Genomic DNA, 17711 nt, shown 5'->3' with positions numbered 1-17711 from the left:
CAAAGAAGTTGAGATGAGGTGCCAGTTAGATGAGGCAGTGTTTCCCAATCTCTTTCATGTAAGGCACAATTTGGTTAAAAACAAGATTTCCTTTACAACAGCTTTCTTCTGCTCTCCTCCCTCGTTTTCATAAAGGAATTCACTTCTTCCTCCCCTGCCCCCCATTATTTTCATAAAGTAAACGTCTTGTTTTCCCTCAGCATCAAGCAGCTCATCATCATATCAGCTCCAAAAGATGGAGTTTGAACTGCATTTGGAGCAGAATTTGCTCTCTTCTGCACTCATCTGGGCCAGCTCCCCTTCTTTAGTCCATCCTGGATGGTGTGGTCACCCCTGGCCCACACTGTGCTGGGTGGTCCCAAAGCCCACCAACTAGAGACAGGTGGAAAATAGTGGCATGGAAGAGGGAAAGGAAGAGACACACTTAAAATTAAGAAATAGGGTGCCTCCAAGCATTTGCTCAGTCTAAGGATTTTCATTTTGAAAAAGGAACTAAGAGTCACACAAACTATATTCCTTAATGGGGTCACAATCTTATTTATTTATTTATTTGATTTGTATACCGCCCTTCCAAAATGGCTCAGGGCGGTTTACAATTAAAACAAACCACTAAAACAGTAAAGAACTAAAACAAATTAAAAAACAATATAACAATTAACAATTTAAAAACATTTAAAAACAACAATTAAACAATAACAGTGATTAAAATCCCATAATCGGGTTTTTAATTTTAAAATAAAGCAGATATTAAACCCCCCCAAATTTAGGAAGCTGAGAAAGCTTGGGTGAAAAGATGGGTTTTCAGGTGTTTTTTGAAAATTGCCAGAGATGGGGAGGATCATATCTCAGCAGGGAGCACATTCCACAATCTCGGGGCAGCAACCAAGAAGGCCCATCTCTGTGTAGCCACCAAATGAGTTGGTGGTAACTGGAGATGGACCTCCTCAGATGACCTCAATGGGCAGTGGGGCTCATAATGAAGAAGATGCTCTCTTAGATACTACAAACCAAACGACTGGTTTGTAGCTCATCCAGCAACGTTAAGAGTTATTTCAGTCTATGCATTTTGTCTCTCACCACTGAGTAGCTACAACCAACTTCCAAAAGATCTGAGATAAGGGGGGAAACCTTCCAGTCAGACCATAACATTTCAAGGTGGTCTTCAGTTCAAGTAACTTATTTTAAAGAACAACTGAATAGTAGTCATCCAAGTAAGATCTTTGCTGCTACTTAAATCAGGAGAAACTATCACTCCTACTTCCATTATCACTGTCTGATCCAGAAGCTTGCATTAAAATTGTATGTAGGGGAAATCACTCTTGATATAGTATACAGAGAATTTATAAACCGCCTTTCAGCAGAGTGAACAAGAAGAACAAAAAGTAATCCACTAGAATGAACCGTTAAAAGGAACAGTGAGCTGAGAGACCACACAGCAAGCCAAATCACCAAATAATATGAGATTTGGCACAGCATGGGTCTTTCAAAACCTGTTTAAAAGGGACCAGGACGCCGAATTTGGCAGACAGCTGATTCTATAAACTGGAAAGCCACCACTGAGAAAGGCCTCTCTGCAGTGCCCGCCCGCCACCCCCAGTCTAGACGATGGCACTACCTAGAAGTTCTCTCAATCGGATCTGGATGGTAAAGTTTAAGGCTGGAGTCCTACGCAAACTTGCTTCGAAGTAAGCCCCACTGAACACTATAGGGCGTAGTTCGAGCAGCCATGAGGTAGGGGGAGCTTGAGCTGGTGTCGCTCCACAACGGTCACTGAAACGCCACCAGCTCTGCCTGCAATACGAGCGCTGCCTTGCCCCTATGGTTCTTCCTGTCACCTCGCCACTCCACCGTACAACCCCAAGCTATCCCTCCTATCTGAACTCTTTAACGCACAGGGACCCGCCCGCACCTATCTTCTTCTTCTTCTTCTCATCATCTTCTTCCTCCTCCTCCTCCTGCTGCTGACAGCACCCTCGCCACACAACCTAGCATTACATCACCACGCGAGGCACTTCTGGTGTGCGGCTCCTTCCAACCAAGCGAGACTCCAACCTCTCGTTCCCAAATCTGGAGAGAGCACGGATCAAAATGAAACTATTGTTGCAGGGATCTTTTTTTAATTGGCTCTTCCGTCACGAGCTCCCACGAGATTGGCTGAACGAATCAGAGGGCGGAAAGGAGTATAGGGAAGGAGGGAGGGAAGCTGTTGCCTAGGTAATGCTCGCTCTCTGGTCCCCCCCGCCCGCGTTAGAGAGGGGAAAACGCGGGTTATCCTTTAGCCGAGCGCACTCGCTGCCAGGGGGCGGGTGTAGTAGTCGCGCGCGACCTGGGGCCCAGTAGGTAACGCATGAGTTGCCCGTGAGCGGGTGGTGGCAGGGCAGGCGCCGCCGTCGCTGCGCTGGCTGCAAAGAACCGAGGCAGCAGAAGGAGGAAGAGGAGGAGACTCTGGCCCCTCAGGTATAGCAGGTGCGGCCGCCCCAGCCTGGGCAGGTGAGTGCGCATGAAACCCAGATTCGTTTTTACTGGGGAGGAGACGCATTGGCGAGGACACTTGCGCAGTCTCTCTGCTGTCTCCTTGCCCTGCCGTTCCCATTGGCTTGAGAGGACGCCGGGCGGGGGGCGCTGCTGCTGCTGCGGAACCTGTCGACGAGGCAGCGAGTTGCCAGGTTGGAACCTCCTGCTGGGGATTTCGGGGTAGAAGCCGGCGGATTCGGAATCGCTTCTCAGAGCCTTGGCTGGCGGCGCCTGCGCCTGCGCGTGTCCTGCTGCCAAGCCCGTCTTCTCCTTGGCGGACTTTGTCCGTGAAGCATGTTTACGTGGACCCGTTCCTCCCTACTCGGAGTTCGGTGGACGTCTCTCTTACTCTCTCACTACTGCTGCTACTACCACCGCCGCTGTAAACTGAACTCGGGATGGTGCCTTAAAAAGCGACGTTGGTGCCATCCCAAATTCAGACTTGTTTTCCCTCTTTCCCTCCGAGGAGGCTATTTCAGTCTCGCGTGGGACATGGCATTCGCTCTGCCAGCTAATTGGCGTTTTCGCCCCCAGTCGCAGTGGAAGTAGTAAAGGCATTTGAGTCTTTAAAAAGAGAATTACAGCACGGGCTTGCTCAACAGGCGTCCAAGTCAGACGTCTGCTGTCTTCCTCTAAGTGGTCATGTGAAGTTTAGTCACATTTTCGCTCTCTTTAGCTAGGGGTGGGTAAGAAGGCTGCGGTGAGATCGCTGTAGGGATGCTTCCTAAGATGACGGATAAGAGCTTGAATGCTATGAGTGTTTGCCCAAAGAATTGTTATCAGCACTTTCTGTCATGCAGTTTACATGCAAAGTGTTGTTGAATAATAATCTTGCCTGATCACACAGTGAAGTCGGCTGCTGTTTTTCCTGTTACAGATTGAGAACTGAGAGTACAAGATTGATTTGAAGACTGTGGCTAATGTGGGGCTGCTTATACATTTAAGCAAAGCTCTTGTTTTATGTATAAACTTTTAGAGTCATGCCTGAGCTGATCTTACAAAAACACATGAGACTTCAGCCATTTCCTTTCACTCAATGTTCTGAGTCTCTTTTCCTTTAAAATAAAAAAATAAAAACCAGACATTAAGAATCTCCCAAACCTCACCTGTTTGAAAATGTATGTTATGTGTGCCTTTTCCTGGAGTCCCTGGTTCATTCAGTGTTGTAATACTGGCTTTTTAGAGTTCTTGCTGTGTCGAACTGTATAACTGACTTAGCACCTGGTCCTTCCTGTTGACAGACTTTGGGATCTGTTTTCATATTGGATTCTTATTTCTAAGCAAAATCGTCTGTTTCAGGCTTTTAAATGAGGAAGAGGAAGTTGTTTGAGCCAATTTTGTTTTTGTTTTCAAGTCCTCTTAGGAGCTTTGTTATGAGACGTCTCATAACATAATAGCTTTGAATAAAACATTTCCAATAGCCATTTTATGTTGTCCTGTTGCTGATCTTGATAATTTGATTGGGTTGGAGCTCACTAAGATGTCTGTAGTGCATGTTGCATATAGTCATTGCTGGGCTCCCCTTGTATATAGGCCCATATAGATGGGTGCGGTTAGTATATGCATGTGATTGTGCAGTTCAACAGCAGACAAGCAGTGCAAATGGATACATGATTGCAAATGCTCAAATTTTCTATCATCTGAAGTGTTACCTTATTAGCGGTGGGGGTGGCGGCTGACTGCTCACCATCCACAAGGTGATACTACCGGTTTGGTTTCCATCAACTTTCTATCTCGCACACCACCTCAAATGAATCTCCACCTTTTCTAATACAAAGACAAACACATTTCTCTTTTACTTCTGTTCTCTACCTTCCAAGGGGATTGTGTGCTTTTGTTAGCAGTGGGGAAAGGACAGAGTAACTGCTAGATTTCTAAATATGGAGGGACAACCATTATTGTCTTTTCCTCATCCCAGAAATCCTGGTGCAGCCTGAGATCAGCATCTAGCACCTAGTGAAGCTAATCAGCATAGTCTGCTTAACTGCTCCTGTATTTCATCTAAAGCTCTTGTTAACTGCAGGTTTTAGACATTGTATACTATGGGACAGTTTGGACAGTATGTCCTACTGGCCTCACCCACCACGTTTATGTGTTCCTCCCTACTGGTATTTCTGCTTTAGCTTCTTGAGTGAGAGAGGGCCATCTGAACTGCCCCACATGTGATTTTAATATTTATATTAAAGTAGTATTTAAATTGCCTGTGAGGCTGCAGGACATATTCTGAACCTGCAGGATGGGACACTGGATGGGACATGACCATGTGTGTCCCCCATCACTCGTGAATGGGGTCAGTCAGATATAAAATCCTAACTGGTCCCTTTCCCAGCTTCCCACACACATGCACAATTTGCTTTTATTAATATCCAAGCTGGGAGAGTTTTGAAGGACTTGAATTGGCTTCTGTTGGCCCTAGTAAAGGCATTACAAGATTGTGGCTTTTGGATTTAAATTTTGCATGGAAACTAACAGATGGAGAATTTTTGGGACTGATTGTGTTGCAGATAGAGAAGAACCTATTGCGAACTGGCAAGAAGAATGATGGGTTAATAGGAGAAAAGCTGGTATAATTCTAGCTGTAAATGTCAGCTATAGTCAAGGACTTCTGTCCAGTGGCTTCATTGCTGGTGTGATTATGTGAATGTGTCATAAGAAATAATAGCAGTTTCCCCAAAATGTGGCTTCTGCACATATTCTGCTGCCTGTAAGTTCTGAGTTCACAGGAATCTCATCTTACGTTGAATTTGAAGATTCTATGGGCATGGAATCTTGGACTGTAGCAGCAAAACTGATGAAGACACTTTTTGGCACTTTAAAGACTCACACATCTATGGTAGCATAAGCACTGGTGGGTTAGAGTCCACTTTGTCAGATATATGGATCTCAAATATATGGGGACACACACAGAAGGTGATTGGCCCAGCAGTGCAAGAGAGAATGTGTCCCATTACTATGTAATGGAGCTGTTTGAAGGTGCAACTCATGCTGGCAACTGATAAGTGATATTCTTAGAATTACAGTTTACCACTCCTTCTTGATCATTTTTCTTTGATGTAGGAGGACGAAAGATATGGAGTTAAAGCTCTTAATTTTTCACCTCATTATGTAAAGCTGAGTCGACTGCGTAGTGTGTGGCTAGAACTCTGCTCAGTCCAACTAAGAATCCTAGCTGCCGCAGATGCAAAACGTTCGTATGAAGTTAGTTTGAAAGGGAGAGAGAGAGTGACCTAATCACAAGATATTTTAACACTTGAAACACAATTCGTAAACATAGCAGGGTCTCCTGGAATGGCCAGTGAGTCTCTGAAGTCTTGTGGATCAAAGTGTGTTGTAATTGCAAAGTGAGTGAAGTGTTTTTAGTGGTAATTGATCTTGCTCTAGATGTACCCAAGATCAAAGCAATTTTAATGGAAGGAAATTCTGTTGAAATCAGTTGGTTTGACAGTCTGGTAAACTTTGTTTCTGTTGGTTTGGATTATCTTGCCCAAGTACAGATGTGTTGAGTGGCTTACAATAAATATATACATAATAAACATACAACAGAAACCCCAGAGTACACCCCTTGCTCCATCCTGGCTTCCACAATTTTCTTTCTTATCTACTCTTGCTCTCATTTGTGTCTGAGTGGCCTTTCCCTAATCCAAACACAAGCAAGTTATAGTAGATAAAACATTACATTTTAACATAGTTTCAGATTGTGGTGATGGCTTACCATTTTCTTGAATAAAGGGGTCTAACTGGCTGGAGTCTTTGCGTATTTCTGCTTCAACAGAAGTTTGTCCAAAGAGAGCATGTTAACTGTGTTATAACTTTTGACCATTGTTGATTCTTCCCTATGAAAGGGAGAAAACTATTATATTATTTTTGCATTGAATTTTCTTTGATAGGTGATAGTTCTTAATATATTTGTGAGCTAGATTCCTTTTTAAAGAAAATAGTAAAAATGACTTGTTAAGACACATGAGGCTTGTTCACACGATTACCAGCAGGGTAGGAGAAGCACCCAGTCTGGGTAGGAGAGCCGGGCGCACTCCCAATCTTTAGTCGTGTGCTTGAAAACATTAATATAGGAGGTGGGAAGAATGATCGTGTGCGAGGTGGCAGCTGGGTAGGATCCTCCTACCTCAGGTAAAATACTGGGGATAGAATCTGGGTAGGGCGTGATCATCCTACCCAGCTGCTGTCTTGCACATGATCATTCTCCACACCTCCTACCTTAATGTTTGCAACCACACAACCAAAAATCGGGAAGACGCCTGGTTCTCCTACCTAGGCTGGGTGCTTCTCCTACCCTGTCGGCATTCATGTGAACAAATTTGTGGTGTGTTACAGACTGGGGGAGGGGGAGGACTGCTTCAGTACTATAGGGATAGAGGTTGGATGGTCATGCTGCTGTTTGCAGCTACTAAAGTTTTAATAGTCAAAATTCAAGCTCCAAATACATGCTCCTAAATTGCTTTGATTTTTCTTTAAGTAAGTCTAACAATCCTCACACTTCTCAGAGCCTTATGTATGCCACTGTACTTACTGAAACTTGCATCTTCGTAGCAGGGGATAGGCTCTTGAACTGCATGAAAAATGTAGTTTATTTTTCAAACTGATTCCTAGAAGGTCAAGGTTGCCCTCTGGGCTGAAACAGTCTCATTTATATGCTCTGAACTGCACTGGTGCTAAATCAGTGTTTAGCAGCAGTGGTAACTTGAGCTGGAAGTGTGAGAAAATATATTGCTTTAAAGTAGTTAAAATGTGACATCCTGAATAAATCTTCAGGATGTGCAAAGTTGGCAATGGAGAAAAGAGTATTGTGTAGCTATTAGAGGAGAGGGGCTTCAGAGTTGTTTGTTTTTGTTGTGGGGCTTTTCCTCTGCTTGAATGAATGTGTGTTGGTGTAGGTGTGCACACAACTATTACTGAACAATGTGAGTTTGTAGGCAACAGGATTCAGGATACCAGACAGGCCTGGAGATCCAGCTGCTATCATGTACCATCACAAAACCCTGCATGGCAATGATAGCTAGTAGAAGTGAAACTCAACAACTTTATATAGCTTACTGTGTAAGATACTGGAACATCCTTTCTTTGATGGCATTTTTTGTTACTTTCAGTATGAAGAGGTGCATAAGGCATTATGGAGAAAGTGATGTTAATAACTTGTATAAGTTTTATGAAAGAGAATATCTGTTAGTGTTCTTCTATCCCATCAAATTTAAGATACAAGTTCATTTCATCTCGTAGCAGGTGAGAGGATGTGGGCAGGGAGATGGGGTGGCTGTGGTCTATAGGAATACAATCTCCCATACCAGCATCCCTGTCAGGGATTTGATCTATACTGAATGTGTATACCTAAGCACAGGGACCAGGGATAGACTGGGACTTCTGCTGGTGTACCAGTCACCCCGCTGCCCAGTGGAGTCCCTAATTGAGCTGATGGACCTGGTTGCTGAATTGACATTGGAGTCGCCCAGGTTGTTGTTGGTTGAGATCTTTAATGTTCATTTTTGGATCAGGTTAGGAACATAGGATGCTGCCATATACTGAGTCAGACCACTGGTCTATCTAGCCCAGTACTGTCTTCACAGACTGGCAGTGGCTTCTCCAAAGTTGCAGGCAGGAATCTCTTTCAGCCCTATCTTGGAGAAGCCAGGGAGGGAACTTGAAACCTTCTGTTCTTCCCCAAGCGGCTCCATCCTCTGAGGGGAATATCTTACAGTGCTCACACATCAAGTCTCCCATTCATATGCAACCAGGGCAGACCCTGCTTAGCTAAGGGGACAAGTCATGCTTGCTACCACAAGACCAGCTCTCCTCCACATGGTTGTTGGGAGTGGCATGAGTTCATAGCAAGGACTGTGGGCCTATCCAATTTGGTCTGTGGTCTGACACAAGATGCTGGTCACACACTCTGTTTGGTCTTTTGCTCTGATCAGGGTGGTGTTCCATGGGTGGGGACTCCTGTCATCTCCTCATTGTCATGGACGGATCACCATCTGGTTAAGTTAGAACTTACAGCCATGGCCCACCTCTGCAGGGGTGAAGGTCCTATTGGATTAGAATAGGAATGGTTATTGGATCCAATAGGATTCCAAGAAGCTTTGGAAGGGTTTGGGGTTGGTTCTGCTAATGATTCCGTCGATGCTCTGGTACAACGATGGAATAATGAGCTCACTAGAGCAGTAGACACAATAGCTGCTAAGCATCCTCTCCAACTTGCTTTAAAAACAGCCCTGTGGTATTCGGGTGAGTTATGGGAGCTGAAGTGGTGAGGTAGATGATTAGAGTGCAAGTAGAGGAGGACTTGGCGTGAGTCTGATCAGGCACAACACAGAGCACATTTGAAGACTTGTGCCCTGGCAATGCGGGTGGCAAAGAAGCAGTTCTTTTCTGCCTGCATTGCTTCAGCAAATTCACGTCCAGCTGAGGTCTAGGGTTGTGAGGGGGCTAGTATGTACCCCTCCCCCTTGAATTTAATCTTGGAATCATCGTCACTCACTGTGACGATTTAATGACTTTTTTGTGGATAAAATCTCTCAGATTTGGGCTGAGCTGGATTCCACAGTTACTGCAGAGGCTACTGTGGAGGTTTCCAGCAACTCCTCTTATGAGATTAGATTGGATCATTTTCAGTTTGTGACTCCTGAGGAAGTAGACAAACTGTTTCAGACTGTGCATCCTACAACCTCTTCTCTTGACCCTTGCCCAACTTGGTTTATCTCATCTGATAATTATATTATCAGAGAGGGTCTGGCAAATATTATAAATGCTTCTCTGATGGGGGGCAGGATGCCTCCTTGTCTTAAGGAGGCTATTATTAGACCACTTTTGAAGAAAGTTACATTGGATCCCTCAGAGTTAGCTAATTACAGACCTGTTTCTAATCTACCATGGTTCAGCAGCTGGTGGCCTCTCAGCTCCAGACAGTTTTGGATGATGCAGATTATCTAGACTCATTTCAAACTAGCTTTCATGTGGGCTATGGGGTTGAAACTGCCTTGGTTGGCCTGATGGATGATCTCCAACTGGCTATCGACAGAGGGAGTGTGACTCTGCTGATCCTTTTGGATCTTTCTGCAGCTTTTGATACCATCAACCATGGTATCCTTCTGGACTGCCTGAGGGAGGTGGGATTGGGTGGCACTGTTTTACAGCGATTCTGCTCCTAGTTCTCTGGTAGATTCCAGATGGTGTTGCTTGGAGACTCTTGTTCTGCTAAGCGAGAACTGAAGTGTGGAGTCCCATACTGTCTCCATACTGTCTCCAATGCTTTTTAACACATGAAATCCCTGGAAGAGATCATCAGGAGATTTGGTGCTGGGTGTTAGCAATATGCTAATGACACCCAGATCTACTTATCCGTGCCGACCTCATTGGGAAATGGCACATCTTTCCTTAAAAGCCTGCCTGGAGGCAGTAATGGGCTGAATGAGGGATAACAAACTGAAGTTGAATCCAAATAAGATGGAGGTACTGACTGTGGGGGACCACGACCCGATAGATTTTTTAGATCTGCCTCTTCTGGATGGGGTTACACTCCCTCTGAAAGATCAGGTAAGTAGCTTGGGAGTGCTCCTGGACCCTTAACTCTCCGTGGTTCCTCAGGTTGAGGCGGTGACCAGGAGTGATTTTTATCGGCTTTGGCTGATACATCATCAGCTACATCCATTTCTAGAGGTGAATGACCTTAAAACAGTGGTACATATGCTGGTAACCTCCAGGCTTGACTACTATAATGCACTCTATGTGGGGCTGCCATTCTACATAGTCCAGAAACTACAATTGGTACAGAATGTGGCAGCCAGATTGGTCTTTGAGACAACACAAGGGGACCACATAACACCAATTTTAAAAGAACTGCAATGACTGACAAAATGTTTCCAGGTGAAATACAAAGTGCTGGTAATTACCTATAAAGCCCTTAACAGCCTGGGTCCAGGTTGTTTAAGAGAGCACCTCCTTTGTCATGAACTCTGCCGCCTGTTACGATCTTCTGGAGTTATGGTTGTTACCGGCTCGTCTGGCAGCAACCCAGGACCGGGCTTCCTCTGTGGCTGCCCCAGGGCTTTGGAATATGCTCCCTGCTGAAATAAGAGCATCTCCTTCTCTGTTTGTTATTTCAGGAAGAACCTCCAGACTCTCCAGTTTTCACAGGCATTTAAATTAGAATTAATTTCAATAATTTTAAGAACTTGTTTTAATAACTATTTTATTCTGTTTTTATTGTCATGTATTTTAATCTGTGACTTGTAAATATTTTAAATTTTGTACACTGCCTATAGAAGTACATATCAGGTGGTATTAAATATGATAAATAAATATGGCTAAAAGAAGTTGTTCGGGTAAGAACTAATCTGCCTATTTTCCTTTCACTATAATCTTGATAATTACCATCCTCACCAGTTAGCACACTTCATCCTTAAACGTTCACACATCCACCATCTTGAATTGGGGTGTACGACATCACAAACGACACCATTTAGCCATCCCCATATGTCCCGACAGCTGTACCAAATTTGGTTCAAATCGTTTAGGCAGTTCACAAGTTAGCCCACTTGCACCTCAAACATTTATGCTTCCGCAATCTTGAATCGAGGTGGATGATGACATTGCAAACTATGCTGTTTAGATGTCCCTACAACTGTACCTGATTTGGTTGATATTGGTCCTGGCATTGCAAAGTTGATAACGGGGGAGGGGGGTAGAGTGGGGACACACATGGACAGAATGCCAGGTGATTTCATCAGCTTACTTTCCTTAAGGAAAGTAAGCTAAAAAGTAGTTCCAGATGAACCCAAGACAAATCTGGAGCAAATGCACAAACTGCTCTATAGCCCAGTTAAATCACAATGCTTAGACTGAAAGCTGTTGTTGCCAGGGCTAGTAAATCTGTTCAAACGCAGCTGGCTTTTTCTTTTCATCTTGGACAACAATCCCCAATCAATTTCTCTGCAGGCCAGATCATAAACTGCTGTTTAAGCACTGGGGAGTTTAAGCTGTGCTCTACATTAGTATGTACTTAATGGGTTTAGTAGATTGTGGCTATTGAGACCAAATTGACTGAAGTCCCAAGTAGTTTAGTTTAATTGAATTTTGAATTGGCTTATAAATGTCTTTCCAACCTTTATTGTGTTGAGTTGATCTGGAGCTATAATAGTGATTAGCATTTTATAGTCAAAAACCAAACTTGGCTTCTTAGCCATCCATATGTCCAGTGTATAAAGCATATACTCTGAACTAAACCAGGGTTCCTGAACTTTTAAAAAAAAATTTAAGTGTACCCCTTCTGTCGCAAACCTTCAGCTCGGGTACCCCATAGAGATTGAGTGTGTGTGTGTGTGTGTACCCATACACACACATTTAAATGATATTGTGGCTCAGGCTACTACAGTCAATGACTCACATCCACACTAAGTTACTCAAATGCAGTCTTATTGAAATTAATGGGACAAGTTTACTTGTCTTAATAATTTCAGTGGGAGTACTCTGCTGCTTTTCTGAAGCCTCTGTCAGCCTGAAGGGAGGGGTAGACTGTCTGCATGAAGCCAACCAATCAGGAGGCGAGGAGGATCTTCACCCTCCTGCCTCCCTTTCTGCAGCAGACACTTTGCTGAGCACGTGCTTCAAGCTGTCAATCCTCAGATGGGAAACAAATAGCACAGCTGCTGCATGGGGAGGCAAGAGGGCTCTGAGTACCCCCTGAGAGCCCAAGTACCCCTAGTGGTCACTAATGCCTCTGAAGTAGACCTTGGCTGGTATTGGTAAACTCATATATTCAAAAATCATTGCATAAAGAAAAGAAGGCACTACAGGTTTCCTGAGTGATTATTTGAAAGTGAGTGTTGTCTGACTTCCTGCAGCGAACGAATGTTTGACAGAAGGCTTCAGAACTGCTCCATCAGCTTGCATCAAGGAGTAGGCATTCAAAAGTCCAAAATATATGGGCATTGCTTTAAGAGGTTTAATGAACTTAATGTTCAAGAGGTTTTTGACTTTGACATCTTGAGTTCCCTCTAGTAGTCCTCCCTCCCCACTCAAGCCTGCACAGCTCCTCTGCGATGTCTGCTAATCCAATAGCAGCTAGTCTGCCTGTCTGCCCAGCTCAATTGTGGCAGAGCAGATCAGCCATTCACTGGAGCACTTGCCACACCTGGGCAACTTACCGTAGTACAAGGCAGCTAAGAACTATGGTGGACCAGGGAGCTGTGCATGAGCTGTTTGAAAAATTAATGAATTGCCTAGAGGCTAGAGAATTTCGACTAGCACTCAAAATTATTGATGTGTTTTCAGACCATTATAATTAATAAGGAGATGTCTCGTTTTTGGCCTCAGAGAGGCAGAATTTGCTGTTCATGCATGTGACAGTATTTATGCAGTCTCTTGTGCACTAATTAAGAAGATTCATACCTTCAAGGGGCTGCCATTATGAAGTGTCTTTGCATTAATTGTTTAAAGCAAATGCTCCCTTGATTCTGCTTTCTTGTCTTCAGTATAACTCTATGCTTGGAGTACCGGCTTTCCAGGGCTCCTCTGATGGAGGAGTGGCAAGCTCTGGCTGCTCAGGGTCTAATTTCTGCCAAAGGGCTCAGATTTCTGCAGAAGCATACTAACCCTCTACCTCTGCGAAGAACTCCAAGTCAGAGTCTGGATGGGCCACTGCAGAGTTTTAGGTATAAAAGGCAGCAGGGGAAATGGTGGAAAACCTTTTATGGAGAAGGAGACATTTGGATGACTGAGGACACAGATGGAGGAGCACAGGTCATGGTTCAGGGAGATAGTAGCATTATGAATTTTGGCTGTAAATGGACCTTTTACTGGGCAGTGAATGAGTAGCAATAGCACTTACATTTATATACCGCTTTATAGCCGGAGCTCTCTAAGCGGTTTACAATGATTTAGCATATTGCGCCCAACATTCTGGGTACTCATTTTACCGACCTCGGAAGGATGGAAGGCTGAGTCAACCTTGAGCCCCTGGTCAGGATCGAACTTGTAACCTTCTGGTTTGGAGTAGTTTGGAGTTTGGAGTAGTTTGGAGTCTGGAGTAGTTTGGAGTTTGACAAAACACTGTTGTTCTTTAATGGTTGAGAATGCCCCCACCCCACCATATTCTTGAAAATATCTCCAATCTTTGGAAATTGATTATATATTATCCATTATCATTTTTGTATAAAAAATTAAACCATGTGGTTACATGGTTCTTTCCCCTCTTTTTATCTTCACAATAACCCCCTGAAGCAAGTTTGGCTGAGAGAGAATTACTAGCCCATGGTACCCCAGTAAGCTTTATTGCTGAGAGTGGATCTGAACTTGGGGTTTCCTGGCTAGAGTCTAACACTCTAACCACAGTGCCACTTTGGTTTAAGGATTAGCAGTAAGGCTGTCTTCTGCAGGAGTCTGTTTGCTTCCCAAAGTGTTCTGTTTGTAAATAAACAAGTATTACAAGACACTGTAAGTCCCTGGTGAGTGCTCATCCAATCCCTGTAGTGCTGACCCTGACTTCTCAGATCTTGGAAAGTGGGAAGCACTTAATAGGAAACAAATAGAATGTATTTTTATTTTAGGTTAGGAGCAAAGCCACAGAGAGTTTTAAAAGTAAAGAGGACAAGGAGTCAGTGCTAGATGCAGAAGGGGATGGAGTTTGAGAAGGAGCATCATCTGGGCTGAAAAATGAAAATGATTTTTGAAGGTTTGGATAGTTGGGAAAGAGATGTAGGGTGGAAAATATATTAAAACATCCAGAACATGTTCCACTGCTATAATTCTCAGTGAAAATTTTCCCATTTCTTATAATACACATTTAATTGTATGTATGTAACCTTGCAATAAAATAAATGGATACAAATACAATTTTGGGCAAATGGAACAGTTTCAGTGCTCTAATTAACATTTTTCCAAGTAGTTATTCCTAGGGGGAGTGTGAGATCTTTATTTATAAAATACACACAATCAAAACAAAGACAACTTATGAATTCACCTGTTTGGTTGTGCATTGCAAGTCAACTCAAAACCAAAGCTTAAATTCTTATTACACCTTGGATTTGAAATGAAAACAAAGCAAGTTGTGGTGAGCTTTGGTTTCATTCAAGCAAACACACAGAGCCATGTACCATTTCTTTCGTTGAGTTGGAGACATCAGAAATGTCACATTTTAATAAACATGCTTATTTGATGAGAAAATTAAAACATCAAACCAATTTAAAACAATGTTAAATGCTATAAGTCTAATTAAAAGCCTGGGTGAACTATTTATTTTATTTAACATGTTTACATGACTTTTAGGAAAACTTTTGATATATTTATATGGCACATAACATTAATATGCCAGGCTTTTTTGTCTGCTACCCAAAATATACTAACTGGGCAATGTAGGATGTCCCATCCCCCTGCTCCCACCCTTTAGGATTACCTCTAAGGGTGTTGGACTGTATGGATTGTATCCTCAGTCCATATGCCACCAGCACTCAGGAAACCACTGATTTTTCTGAGAAATCTGCAATCCATTGACAATCTCCCAGGGTACACCATCCCAACAACAATGGATGTAGAGACCCCAAACACCAGCCTTTCTCACAAAGATGAAATACAGTTTGTCAGGAATACCATCCTTGATGATACCACCATAGCACATTTGGCTATGAAGCACTGCCCATTTTCTCCTCAACTGCAATTATTTCAGATTTGGGGACAACTTCCATCTTCAGGTCAACAGTACAGCTGTGAGCACTAGCATGGTTCTACAATATATTCATGGCTGACTCGGAACAATCCTTCCTGAGTTCCTGTTCTCGAAGTCCTCTTCTCTATTTAAGAAGGGATTTTCATCATCTGCACTTATGGGTGGGAAGCCCTTGAGAAATTCCACCAGGACTCCAACATTCATCCTACCATCAGCCCGAGCTTGGGCAAGTCAACAGACCAGGTTCACTTTCTGTGGAATTACAATACTGTGGAATTTCACTTCTGTGAAATTACATTATGAAGCACCTCCTTATACTGGAAACCCCTCAGCTGCCACACACGTCTAGCTTCCACCTAGAATACACCACATAATCCATTATTTACAGCCAAGTCCTATGATACAACCGCATTTGTTCCAGCTTATCAGACAGGACTCTCATCTGGAAGATTTACAGCACTATCCTAAAATATCAGTACTTCCCTAATGAAGTGAAAATACAGATTAATAAGGCTGGATGGATGCCCAGTAATAGCCTACCTATCCTGAAGAAAAAGTGACAAAAGATTACTTGTTACAGCTCCCAACTAAAACCACACCAACATCTCACCAGTGACTTGCAGTCCATTCTGGACAATGACCCTTCTCCTCACAGGTGCTGGGTGGTAGGCTTGACCTTGCTTACAGGTAGCTCCTCCAGCTTGAATCAGCTACTAAATAGCATCAAGGTGCCATGTGACAGACACACAAGGACAGGAACCACAGCTGTATACAGGTGCTAACTCTGTCCAATTATTTACTCAAACTTTATTACAGAGCTAAATAACATCAACTGTAACAGCAGGGCCATTCATTTGCTAATCCTCCAATGTGATACTTTACAGTATATTCTGTTGCCTGCCAAAAATGCCCTCTTTGTGTCTGCATAGGACAAATGGGTCAATATCTATGTAAAAAGGACAGAAATATGACATTAAAAATGGCAGTGAAACTACTGCATTAGAATTTGTCAAGAGGTTTGATTTTATTTGTTTGTGCTTCAACAACAAAAAAGTGGGGATTTCCGGTCTCACTGTTTGTGTTAAGTACTTACAGTGTAATCCTGTATATGTTTGCTCAGAAGTAAGCCCCATTGTGTTCAGTGGGCCTCATTCCCTAGTGAGTGTGTTTAAGATTACAGATTTCGTTCAGCCAAGAAGATTGTATAGCAGCTGTTGTTGCTGATGTAAATTATCCCTGTGCTTATCTTGCACATTTGTTTCACAGTCCTCTTCTGTACCTCTCACATTTCACAGCCATTGGTCTCATTGTCCGAAGGTCTGGATCCACCCCTTAAGCTCTGTTAGGAAACTCCTGCCTTGCTTCTACTGCTAATTTAATGTGCATAGTCAGGAAGACTGCTGTGAGTTGTCACTGTACTTCTAGGCTTTTGTAAAAGTGGTCTTGGACCCCTTTCACCCCAGTATTCTCCCCTGCCCCGCCTGCTTTCTCTAGCCTGTGCACTCATGTGTTAGTAAAAGAGAGAGACATTTTTGGAGGGTTACACTTCCTGCATCTGATGAAGTAGGTTCTAGTTCACAAGAGCTTATCAAAAGGAAATAAACAGGGTGTCTTACATTTCTTTGTGTTTAAGGTGCCAGTTTAGACACTGCTAATCTACAGAGCAAGAATCTTTATAGTATTATTATTATTATTTTACATTTTATATCCCACTCTTCCTCCAAGGAGCCTAGAGCGGCGTTCTACATACTTAGGTTTCTCCTCACAACAACCCTGTGAAGTAGGTTAGGCTGAGAGAGAAGTGACTGGCCCAGAATCACCCAGCTAGTATCATGGCTGAATGGGGATTTGAACTCGGGTCTCCCCGATCCTAGTCCAGCACTCTAACCACTACACCACGCTGGCCATAATCTTATAAAGATTAAGGGGAAAGATCACAGAGAATGCTAGTGCTTGTACCTTATTTTTGGTTTGTACCATTAATGGGGTGAGTGATTTTGTCAGATACAGAGAATCATCAAAATAATTAAGGCTTGAGAGAAAAGATGAGCACTTCAGTGTTTAAATGTATTGAGTTTCAAAAGACAATTACCTCCAAGTAGAAACAGCAGAATATGAGGCAGCTGAAGATTCAGTGTTGAGTGGTAGGTGAAAGGTCCTAATAGATAAATGTTTTTTTCTTAAAGGAAAATATATTAAAAAATAGAATAACCTAGATTCAGAATCCTCTATACAATGGGCTAAACACTGGATGTCTCCTCTCGCTGTAAATCATCTATCTGAAGTCATTGGATACGCATTAACGAGGTCACAAATATCCCAACTACTTGCTGTTTTGTTGTGTTCTTAGTGTTTATTGTTTTTAACCCCCTGGTTAGGACTTGGTTTTGAAAATTTTTGAACATGAATATGCTGCTGAAGTAATAGTATCTTAATAAAACATTGAAGTTTTGTGAAAGAAATGGCAAAAGGTTCATTCACAGTACATTCCTGTTCAAGTTTACTTGTAAGTAAATTCCATTGGCGG

The 17711-nt window shown here is 43.0% G+C and overlaps 1 protein-coding gene across 4 annotated transcripts in view; it reads left to right on the top strand.

Annotated features, from left to right (window-relative positions):
• Window positions 1-2192: 2192 nt before the first annotated feature.
• The window catches only part of PIK3CB (phosphatidylinositol-4,5-bisphosphate 3-kinase catalytic subunit beta), a 126549-nt gene continuing 111030 nt past the window's right edge, over window positions 2193-17711 (top strand). For 2 of the 4 annotated variants that reach the window (XM_053309550.1, XM_053309546.1), the window contains exon 1: window positions 2228-2490. The gene's annotated coding sequence lies outside the window, so the exon portion shown is untranslated. The other 2 variants (XM_053309549.1, XM_053309547.1) reach the window with 2 other exon arrangements.

Source organism: Hemicordylus capensis, chromosome 3 (genome assembly GCF_027244095.1).
Source record: "Hemicordylus capensis ecotype Gifberg chromosome 3, rHemCap1.1.pri, whole genome shotgun sequence".
NCBI classification, from domain to species: Eukaryota; Metazoa; Chordata; class Lepidosauria; order Squamata; family Cordylidae; genus Hemicordylus; species Hemicordylus capensis.
Note: the sequence above shows the minus strand (reverse complement) of the source record. Positions and strands in the feature narration are given on the sequence as shown.